Source organism: Hemiscyllium ocellatum, chromosome 34 (assembly GCF_020745735.1).
Source record: "Hemiscyllium ocellatum isolate sHemOce1 chromosome 34, sHemOce1.pat.X.cur, whole genome shotgun sequence".
NCBI lineage: Eukaryota > Metazoa > Chordata > Chondrichthyes > Orectolobiformes > Hemiscylliidae > Hemiscyllium > Hemiscyllium ocellatum.
Genome location: NC_083434.1, coordinates 4,892,724 through 4,904,626, shown reverse-complemented (window position 1 = coordinate 4,904,626; position 11,903 = coordinate 4,892,724).

Below are 11,903 nucleotides of genomic sequence, written 5' to 3'. Positions count from 1 at the left end.
ACACAGGTTTCATTAAGGTCAGCTATGAATCTCACTGTTTGTTTATTTTTCCTTAGAAAGGACTCCATGTCCAGAGATACTTGAAACTAAACAGCAGAGGCAGTCAGCGGTGAAAGTCCACTGCTTGATCAGGCTGCTTTTTCATAGAATCCCTACAGTATGGAAACAGGCCATTTAGCCCAATCAGTCCACAATGACTCTCCAAAGATCAACCCACCCTGGCTCACTCCCTACCCTATCCCTGCATTTCCCATGGCTAATCCACTTAACCTACCTAACTTTGGACACTATGGGCAATTTAGCATGGCCAATCCACCTAATCTCTACATCTTTGGACTGTGGGAGGAAACCCACACAGAGAGAGAATGTGCAAGCTCCACACAGTCACCCAAGGCTGAAATTGAACTCAAGGCCCTGGTGCCATGAGGCAGCAGTGCTAATCACTGAGCCGCCTTGACACCCAACTGTGCAGGTTTATTGCTGCATTGTTTTCACCTCCCATGTGATCCCTGCACTCTCTCTTCCTCCTCTTTTAAAGTGCTGTGATTATGATTTTTTCCAAAGCTCCAAAACAATGCAACAACACTGAAATAGTTCCAAAAGTTCCCAAGTTTCAGGACAATGTAACAATAATTACTGCTCAAAAAATCCGGGGAAATCAGCTCCAACTCTGAAAATACCTCAAAAAAAAAGTAGCAGTTCTTACAGACACAATTTATAGTGAAATGAATCCATGTTGCAGAAGAAGAGCTGTTGGAGGTCTTAAAACGTATAAAGGTAGATAAATCCCTGGATCTGATCAGGTGTGTCAAGACATTGTGGGAAGCTAGGGAAGACATTGTGAAGCCCCTAGCAGAGATATTTGTGTCATCTACAGCCACGAGTGAGGTACCAGAACACTGGAGGGAGGGTGACTAATGTTGTGCCATTGTTTAAGAAAAGCTGCAAGGAAAAGCCAGGGAATTACATACCAATGAGCCTGAAGTCAAGACTGGGTAAGTTGGTGGAGGGGATTCTGAGAGAGAGGATTTCCTTGCATTTGGAAAGGCAAGGACTGATTAGGTATAGCCAACATGGTTTTGTGCATGGAAAATCATGTCTCCAACTTTGAGGTTTTTTTTGTAAGAGGTGACCAAGAAGATAGATGTCAGTTGTCTACATGGACTTTAGTGAGGCCTTCAACAAGCAGTAGACTGCTTACTAAGGTTCTAACTTGTGGGATCCAGGGAGATCTGGCAAATTGGTTACAAAATTAACTTGACAGTAGGAGAGAGAGTGTGATGGTACAATGTTGTTGATTGGACTGGAGGCCTGTGACGAGCAGTGTGCCGCAAGGGTTGGTGCTCGGTTCATATTGTTTGTCATTTATATTAACAATTTGGATGAGAATATAGAAGGCATAGTTAGTAAGTTTGCGGATGACACCAAAGTTGGTGGTTTGATAAGTGGAGAAAATTATCTAAGAGTACAATGAGTTCTTGATCAACTGGGCCAGTAGGCTGAGGAGCTTAATTCAGATAAATGGGAGGTGTTGCATTTTGGTAAAACAAATCAGAAAGAACTCATACAGTTAATGGTGGGGCTCTTGGGAGTGTTGTCAAACATAGAGACAGGGTGCAGGTACATAGATCTTTGAAAGTGATGTCACAGGAGGACAAGGTGATTAAAATGTTTGGCCTACTTGCCTTCATTGATCAGAGCACTGAATATAAGAGTTGGGCTGTGCAAGACATTGGTGAGGCCACTTATGTAGAATTCTGATCCTCTCTCTGTAGGAAAGATGTTATTAAACTGGATAAAATGCAGAAAAGATTTACAAGGATGTAGTTGGGACTTTGGAAGATTTGAGTTATAAGAAGAGGCTGGATGAACTGGGAATTTTTTGTCTGGAGTGTAGGAGGTTGAGGGATGACCTTAGTGTTTTCTAAAATCGTGAGAGGCATAGATAGGGTGAAAAGCCAAGGTCTTTTCCCCAGGGTACGGAAGTCTAAAACTGGAGGCATTGGTTTAAAGTAAGAGGGAAAAGATTTAAAAGGGACCTGAGGGGCAATTGTTTTTTCACACCGAGGGTGGTGAAAGTATGGAATGAACTACCCCGAGGATGTGGTAGATGTGAGATTAAATACCACATTTAAAAGACATTTGGACATATGCATGAATAGGAAGGTTTAAAGGGATACAGGCCAGATGCACATGAATGGAACTAGTTCAGTTTGGGAAACCTGTTTGGCATGAACGAGTTGGACAAAGGGTCTTTTTCCATGCTATATGACTCTATGATTCTCTGCTCACATTAATATCTCAATTACATTACTGATATTGAAGAAGATAAATTTTAAGGTCAAATAAACTGTTAGTGCAAGGACAGACACACCGATCATTAAATTAATATGTTAGATTGGAGAAAACATAAATTAAAGGGTTGGTAAGTTTAAACACAGACCTATGATCACAGCTCAGGTAGTGAACTTAGAGAGGGAATTACTACAGTTTGAAAATCATTCATACAGACTGAAGAATCTCAGATGATCGAAATCTGAAACAAAAACAAATTGCTGGAAAATCAACAGCTCTGGCAGCATCTGCGGAAAGAAAACAGTTAACATTTCAGGTCCAGTGACTTCTTCAGAACTGATTTAGTTAAGGAAGGGTTGGTGTACATGTTGAAGATGGGGTGGATGGAAGGTGGAAGAGTAAACAATAGGTGGAGGCCAGAGAGAGAGGAAAAATAACTGGGCAGGCAAAGGAATGGGTAAAGATCAGTCGGAGAGAATTAATTGCTGCTAATGAGCATGATTAGAGGCTGACAGTGGGTTTGCCCAGTGATGGCAAGGTCTGGTGTCTGGTAGTTGGGTTAAGGATGTGGGAGAAGGTGCTCAGGCCTAAAATGATTGACCTCGAATAAAATTATTGAAGGCTACAGGGTCCCCAAGTAGAAAATGAGTTACTGTTCTTCCAGCTTGTGCTGAGCTTCGCTGTAGCAAGCCTGAGAAAGAGATATTGGCCTTGAAACATGGTCATGTGTTGAAATGGCAGACAACTGGAAGCTCAGGGTCATTTCTGCAAACAGAACATGGGTGTTTGTAAAGCAGTTGCTCAGTCTGTGTTTCGTCTCACCAATGTAGACCAGAAGGCATTGTAAGCAGCAAATATATTATACTAGGAGGGAAGTGCAGGTAGATCACTGCTTCACGGGGAAGGTATGTCCTGGGCTGTGGATAGTGAGGATGGAAGAAGTAAATGGGCAGGTGTTGGACCTTTTGTGTTTGCATGGTGGGGGAGTGGGAGGTGTTGGAAGTGGAAATTATTCATGTTAGTTACAGACATTATTTTCAAAGGTTTGATAACAAAATCTATGGCTCATACAAAATACCTACCGGAAGTCTAGTGCCTATCATCCAATATATCAAAGCCCATTGAATCAAGTCCATCAATACGTAGACCATGAGAATAGGTATTAAAAACAGATACCCAATGTATAATCAATTTTTTTTCTACCATCAAGATAAAGTAATGGTGTTGTGAGAACTAAGCATCACAGGGTTTGTGCTCTGAGCAGCTATCAGATATGGCACTTCCCAATATCAACCCTTTCAGAACAATATACAGTGGATTTAATTTGACATTCCAAACAACCAGCTCACCACATGTCATCTGTTGCTGAAGTCAAGATGTGAAAATTCCTGGGGACGATGGTGTCATCTTGGTGAAGGATGGATGATGAACTGAATGGAATTTAGAACAATTGAACTGAATGGAATTTAGAACAATTAAACTGAATGAAATAAGAAATCCTGTAAGAACATAAAGTGACTCGAAAGGGTGGATGCTGAGCAGGTATTTCCTTTAAATAGAGGAGATTAGAACTATGGGACACTGTTTAAAAATCAGGTATCTTCCATTTAAAAGTAACATAAGGAGAATTTATTTCTAAGTGTTTTCCACATTCCAGATAGTTTCCTGGAATGCGTTGCCAGGGGAGGTGGTAGAAGTAGAGACTGTAGCAGTGTTTAAGAGGCACTTGAACAGACACTTAAAGAGGCTGGGAATAGAGTGATACAGACTATTTGCGGGCAGGTAAGATTACTTTAGAACAATTTCATGTTGGTGCAGATATGGTGGGTTGAAGGGTCTGTACCTGTGCTGTATTGTTCTTCATTCTGTATAATTGGAAAAAAATTGAAAAGTCACATGTTTAGAAACAGAAAAGTTTAAGAAAGGGAATGTCTGGGGTGGTTTGAAGGGCAGGAGAGATTCAATAACAAGATGATTTATGAAGATTATAAGAAATTGGAGCAGGAGTATGACCTGCAGCCAAATTGACTTGTTCCACCATTCACTGAGATCACATTTTTCACTCCATTTTCCTGCCTGTGCCCATTGGCCTTGTGAATAAAACATTTGCTTCCCTTAGCTATAATGGTATCAAATGATCCAGCTTCCACTGCTTCCCGTGGAAGATACTTCTAAAGACTGATGATGTTCTGAGAGAAGAAAGATTTCCCTATCTCCATCTTAAATGGGAGATCCATTATATTTACACTGTGCTTTCTTGTTCTAGATGCTTGCAGAAAAGAAAAAAAAGACTCTATAACTGTTAAAACTCCTCAGAATCCTAAAGAAACTTTACTCTGCTTTCTCTCCATAGATGCTAATGTTTTAGTTCCAGTTACCCTTCTTCAGAACTAGTATTGGTAGGATTAGGTAGTTTATATGCTGCCGATAGGAGATGTAGTGAGGTGAGGATAAAGACAACATGATTGATGGGAACAGAGCCCAGAGGGAGAGAAAAACAGGCAGAGAAAGGGATGGAAAATGATAAGGGGCTTATGCCCGAAACATGGATTCTCCTGCTCCTTGAATTCTGACTGACCTGCTGTGCTTTTCCAGCACCACTCTATAAATTCTGATCTCCAGAATCTGCAGTCCCCACTTTCTCCATGGATAATAGTAAGCCAGGAAGAAAGAGAGGCTGCTAATGGAGACCATGGGTTGGCTGTGCTGCAGGCAGCCCACAGGATGACTGAGGTCTGTAGTATGGAGTGGATAAAACACATGAATGAAGGTTCTAAAATTACTGAACTCAATATTAGTCCTGAAGGCTGCAGAGTGCCCAAAGCCAGACCTGAGATGCTGTTTCTCCAGCTTGTGTTATGCCTTGCTGGAGTACTATAGCAGGTTCGTTATAGAAATGTTGACCAGGGAACACAGTGATGTGTTGAGTGGCAGAGAACTAGAAGCCCAGGGTCATTTTAGTCTGTGTTTTGTCTCTGTGGCATAGATGATGGTGACATCCTGCTGGTGGTGGAGTAAATGGCAGTTATTGATCCAAGAGATGCAGATGCAGCGGGGTGGAAAGCGATGACCAGGAGACTGTGTCAGTGTTGTAGTTCTGTCAGTCCTGTTTGTGGATATTGGGAAGAAGGTATTCAGTTGAGGGACTATGAACTCAGAATCTGTTGGGGGAGAACCCCAAATACGATGAGATTTGCGATTGTTGTGGACAGTCTGAAGTCAGAATCTGTTGGGGGATACCCTCAGATAGGATGAGATTGGTCATTGTTGTGGACATTATGATGTTTATGGTGAGCCCATGATCTGGGGACATAGGTGTTTTAGAGCAGGCGCTCAGTCTCTGTAATGTAGAGGTCAGTATGCCAAACAACAACAACCTTGTTGGGAGGCTTGATTACAAAGTCAGAGTTGGGGGTTTTGAGAGCATGGAGAGCAGTCAGTTCAGAGGGAGATAGGTTCAAATGGGTGATGGGGCAAAAAAAACTAAGGCAACTGATGTCACACGAATAGTTGGAAAGTTCAAAATTAGAGGCCATAACTTTAAGGTGAGAGGAGAAAGGGAGCTGAGGGGCAACTTCTTCACACAGAGAATGGCTCATATATGGAATTAGCTGCCAGAGGAATGATAGTTCAGGTACAGTTACAACATTTAAAACATATTTGAGTAGGTGTATGAATAGGTTAGAGGGATATGGACCAAACGCTGGCAAATTGGACTAGTTTAGTTTGGGAAACTTGGTCGACATGGCATGTTGGATTGAAAGGTCAGTTTCCATGCTCTCTAAGCTTTCTATAAGTGACTCTATAAGTTTTCAATGAACAGGTCAACTGCAGGTAAAAGGCCAGAGGGAGGAGTCCAAGTGGAGGGAGAGTGTTGGAGATAGGTGAAGAGATAGGGAGAAGACTCTTATTCAAAGAAATAGGCATAAAGGTGACTGAAATAGAGTTCAACGTCATGCGTTGTCCAAAATTCATTGCGGCGAAGGATAAATCTAAGACCTTGCTTGAGCAGAGAGCAAAAGATTAGAAGCTAGTCTTTCATATCTACTGCAAACACACCAAGTCCCACAGTTACCTGGACGATATATCCTCACAGTCTGCCTCTCATGAGAACTCCATTCTATTCTCTCAGTTTTTCAGTCTCCACCATACTATTCTGACAATGATACCTGACACAGACAGGTCTCATAAATGTTAATTTTTTTCCCTCAATAGGGAATTCCCTACCATGATGGTTGACAAGGCCCTCAGCCTGTAACCTATCTTTTTCTCACATTTCTGCCCTCACCCCTTTTCTTCCATCTCACAACAACTATAGGATCCCCGTAGTCCTCACTTTCCACCCACCAGCATTTGCATCCAGTGGATCACAAGCTGCCGTTTCTATCACTGACAAACAGGCGAGGAATAGAGTGATACAGACTATTTGCAGACAGTTAATTAGTTTAGAACAATATGGAGGGGGCACAGTAGCTCACAGCAGCCTCACAGCGAGGATCTAAAATCTGGATTTAGGCTACTGTCAGGAGCAACCATTTAATATGTGCCCTTATTAACAACAAAATGGCTTCTTAATGCAAGTAACATAACAAAATTGCTTTGAGGCTACAAATTGACAATGCTGTTTAAAATGGCTTTTAACTAACTGAACCAAAAATTAGCAGACAATGCTTCCTTCACAGTATGGAATTAACTAAGCTAGATAGGACATTACTAATCATTTTAGCTAACTTTGGAAATGCAGGTGCCGAGAGATAAAATGTGCAAAACAAAGTTCGTTCCCAGGAAATATCAGTGGCTTAACCTTATGTCTATAATGTCATTTTATTAAATTTTATTTGATTTGCTCTGTAATTAAGGCTGTACTATTTTTCAAAAACACTATAAAAATTATCTTTGTTTTAAGCCAATTGTGCAGCTTTCTCCTAGGAACACAGAACATCGGTGTTGCTACACAACCTAAGCCCAGCCGTGAAAATAAAGTTTGAAATCGTGCAGAACCAAACCAAATTGTTAGTGCTTATTTGACCGATCGCGGAACTGAAGAACCCCTCCCGTGGATCGAGATCTTCAAAAGTGCCAGAGACCCGGGTTTGATTCCAGTCTCGGTTGACTGTGTGGAGTTTGCACATTCTCCCCATATCTGCGTGGGTTTCCTCCGGGTGCTCTGGTTTCCTCCCACAATCCAAAGATGTGCAGGTCAGGTGGATTGGCTATGCTAAATTGCCCATGGTGTTAGGTGCGTTAGTCAGAGGGATATGGGTCTGGGTGGGTTACTCTTCGGAGGGTCGGTGTGCACTGTTGGGCCAAATGGTCTGTTTCTACACTGCAGGGATTCTGATTAGATTAGATTAGATTACATTACTTACGGTGTGGAAACAGGCCCTTTGGCCCAACAAGTCCACACTGACCTGCCGAAGCATAACCCACTTAGACCCATTCTCCTACACTTACCACTTCACCTAACACTACGGGCAATTTCTAATCTAAACATTATATCTTGTTGGCACAGATATGGTGGGTTGAAAGGCCTGTTCCTGTGCTGTACTGTTCCAGCAAGATATATTTCTTTCTCCCTCTCTTGTCAGCATTCTAAAGGACTGTTCCCTCTTGAACACCCTGATCCACTCCTGCTCCCAACACTGCTCCACACCCCATGACAACCTGCCATGCAATCACAGAAAGTGTAATTCCTGCCTGTTTGCTTCCTCTCTCATTATCCAAGATTCCAGACACACCTTCCAAATGAAGCAGAAATTTAGTAGTATTTCATTCAACCTCATCTATTGTATTCACTGCTTACAATGTGGTCTCCTCTACACTGGGGAGATGAAACGCGGGAACACATAGATTCTGTCCATTAAAAAGGTGACCTTGAGCTTCCAGTTTCCTGCCACTTCAACACATGACCGTGTTCACTGGCGACTGTTTCTGTCCCACGTCTGATGCAATGTTTCAGCTAGGCTCAGTGCAATCTGGAAGAACAGCATCTCATGCTCCACTTAGGGATCCTGCAGCCTTCAGGACTCGATATCAAGTTCAATGATTTTAGGGTCTGAACACCTTCTTCCATGATTGTTCATCCACCCCCACACCCTAGGCCTTGTTATTGCATAAGCTGCTTTCAGCACAGCCCAACCCATTTTCATCTACTTATAATTCCCATGAGTAGCCTTTTTCTTCCTAACTTACCATTATCCATTCCTTTTTCTGTCTGTCTCTTTCTCTCTCTCTCTCTCTCTGGATTCTGTCTCCATCCATCACTTAACGTGTTACCTCGCTCATCATCTCAGTCTCTATTTTCGGCGTATAAACCACCTTTTCCTCGAGACTACTGAAGAAGGGATACTGGGCCCGAAATGTTAACTGTACATCTGCCAGACTTGCTGAGTTTCTCCAGTAATTTCTATTTTTGTTTCAGATTTCTAGCATCTGTATCTCTTTTATTTCTTAAGAATCTTGATTGTTTCAACATAATTACCTCCATGTTATTCTAAACTCCAACAAGGGCCCAACCTGTTCAATGTTTCCTCATAAGACAACATTTTTATCCCAAGAATCAGTCTCATGAACCTATTTCTTAACTGCTTTCATCGCAAGTATATCCCTGCTTAAATAAAGAAACCAAAACAGCAAATTACTTTATGTGCCCCTCACATTTTTAGCAAGACCTTGAAGCAAAGCTAACTTTCAACTTGCCTCTCCAATCACTTGCTGTACCTGCATTCTAAAGCATTTGTAATTCATTTCTAAGGACACCCCAACCCTCTGTTATGCTGCATTTAAAGCATAAACTGCTTATTCCAGAGAAAGTGTACAACCTCATCATACTACATCTGCCAAGTATTAGCCCAATCATGTAACCTATGTAACTGATGTAATCAGTTCAAATCACTTTGAAAACTCATAGCATCCTTTTTTCAACTTGCTTCATTACCTTTTTTGTGTCATCAGCAAATTTGGCTATAATACAGTCCATCCTTTCATCGAAAGCATGAATGTAGTTCACATTCAGCAATGAAATCAAAGGTTGTCAGTGACTGTTGTGAATGTGGAATTCAAAACACGAGGAGATCAGCCATGATCTTATCAAATGGTGGAACAAGCTCTAGGAGCCAAATGGTCATCTCCTGCTCCTATTTCATATGTTCGTAAATAGAGGAGTCCCAATCACTGAGACTGGGTGCTTCAAAAACTATACTTTGTCAACGTGAAGATGACAGATTTCTCCAGACCCTCTGTTTCCTGTTCATTAGCCAATTCTCTACAATCATCGATTTCTACAGGACAGAAGGAGACCATTCTGCCCCTTCTGGAATGCACTGGGCTTATGGTTGGGGATTTTAATTTTCCAAACATAGACTGGATCTGCCATAGTGTTAAGGTCTTGGATGGAGAAGAATTGTGAAATTTGAAAGGGTTCAGAAAATATTTACAAGGATGTTGCCAGGGTTGGAGGGTTTGAGCTATAGGGAGAGGCTGATAGCCTGATTTTCCTTGGAGCGTCAGGGGCTGAAGGGTGACCTGATAGAGTTTTATAAGATCATGAGAGGTGTGGATAGGATAAATAGACCAATTCTTTTCTTGAAGTAGGTGAGTCCAAAAGAAGTGGGCATAGGTTTAAAATGAGAAGGGAAATATATAAAATGGATCTAAGGGGCACCGATTTCCTGCAGAGGGGGTGCGTGTATGGAATGAACTGGCAGAGGAAGTGGTTGAAGCTGGTACAATTACAGCTGTTATGACATCTGGATGGGTATAGGAATAGGAAGGGTTTAGAGGAATATGGGCCGAATAGAGGCAAATGGAACTAGATTTATGTAGGATATCTGATGGGAGTAGACAAGTTTGCCTGTAGTGTCTGCTTCTGTCTTATATATCTCTATGACTCTGTAATTGAAGGTGGAAATAAAGGCAGTTGGGGGGCGAGTCGGTCTCTCTTCCATAATCAGTCAATAAATACTAGCAATTCAGTATAGTTCTGTCAGATTTCACACTTATCAAATTTAATAAAATGATATTATTGACAGCAACTTAGCCCAATGATATTTGCTGCAAACCAACCTTGCTTTATACATCCAAACACCTTTATCTCCTGAAACTATTTTCTCCACCTGCATTTGCAAGGTTAGTTAGGATGGCTAATAATGTCTTATCTAGTCTAGTTATTTCTATGCTGTAAAGGATGATAATCTTTGTTGGAGCACATTAGTAGGGGAATGGCTCTGGGTGGGTTGCCCTTCGGAGGGTTGGTGTGGACTTGATGGGCCAAGGGCCTGTTTCCACACTGTAGGGAATCTAAACTTAAAATGCTGCAGAAATAAACAAAGCATCTTGAGGTCAACCTGGATGTGTCCCCTTGTGCCCCGAAACCCGTAGCGTTATCCTTGGAACCATGGCCCACCACACCCTCGTGCAAAAATACCTGTAGCCATATCTGTACTGCCCCAACACAGGAATATTGAGCATGGTAACCTTGGTCTCTGGCCCAATGCAGCTGTGCACAGGTTCTGAATCTCCCTAATGAAGAAGGTGGTCAGTCGCTAGTGTACCTCTGCACCCAGATGACAACTTGCTGCCTTCAGACCCTGAGGCAATACCTTCAAGTTGAGCCTCCTCTCAGACAGTGTGATTTTTTTTTCTGAAGGGTATGTGACATCAATCCTTTATTGACTGCAAGGGTCTGCAAATTGTTCTTTGGATGCTGCCTGTCTTTTAGCAGAACTTGATCGATGTCTGGAGCACGGTTGATTCACACCCGGATCTTCCTGCCATCGTCAGAACCATTGCTCAGGAATCCACACTTCTACCATCATGAGTTTGAGTGGCTAGTGGGGTCAGGGGACCACGACATGGAGGTGGGGCGGGGGAGGTTTAACCAGAATCACTGACGTGTTCAGTTGTTCAGTGGCTGAGACCTCGGCTGTACGTAGCTGCAGGAATTGGCTGGCAGGCAGGTAGCAGTGGACGTCTAGCTTGCAGCCGATGCTATCCGTTACTGGAAAATGGCAGTGCCTGGACCCAACATCGTACACCAGTTGGAGGATGCTCAGCTGTGGTGGATTCCTGACTGTGCATACCGCTGCTCAGATGGAATTTCACATGGGCCCGAAGATCCAGAATCTCTCTGCAACCCACAATCTGAACTGCGTCCTGAATATGTGTTGTGTGCCTGTTCATCTTGCAAAGAGGTGGTTTTTGTACAGACTGCTGCTGCACACCGTACATGACCTGGACACATCTTGGCGTACTTACTTGCTGCCAGGAATCTCCAATGGAGGGCTGTCTTTGCAGGAGAACTCCATCTTTCTGTCAGGGACCTATGGTGAAGGGGATTGCATACATCAGCCCCCATATAAATGCAGAATATGGCATTTCACAGACTCCCAGCCCAACTATTTATTTGGTGGTGTTGTGGAATCCATGGACCATGTTTATATTGGTCATGGGCTTTTAGTTGTTTGAAAAACCTTCTGTTGTGTTTTTGGTTGTACTTCAGCCCAATGCTTCTGATCTTTGGACATCCGTTGCAAAGGCGTTTGGGCAGATCAGAGGACGTCCTCATGAGTGTGCTCCTGGGCCTAATAAACAGGCTGTGGAGGACAACA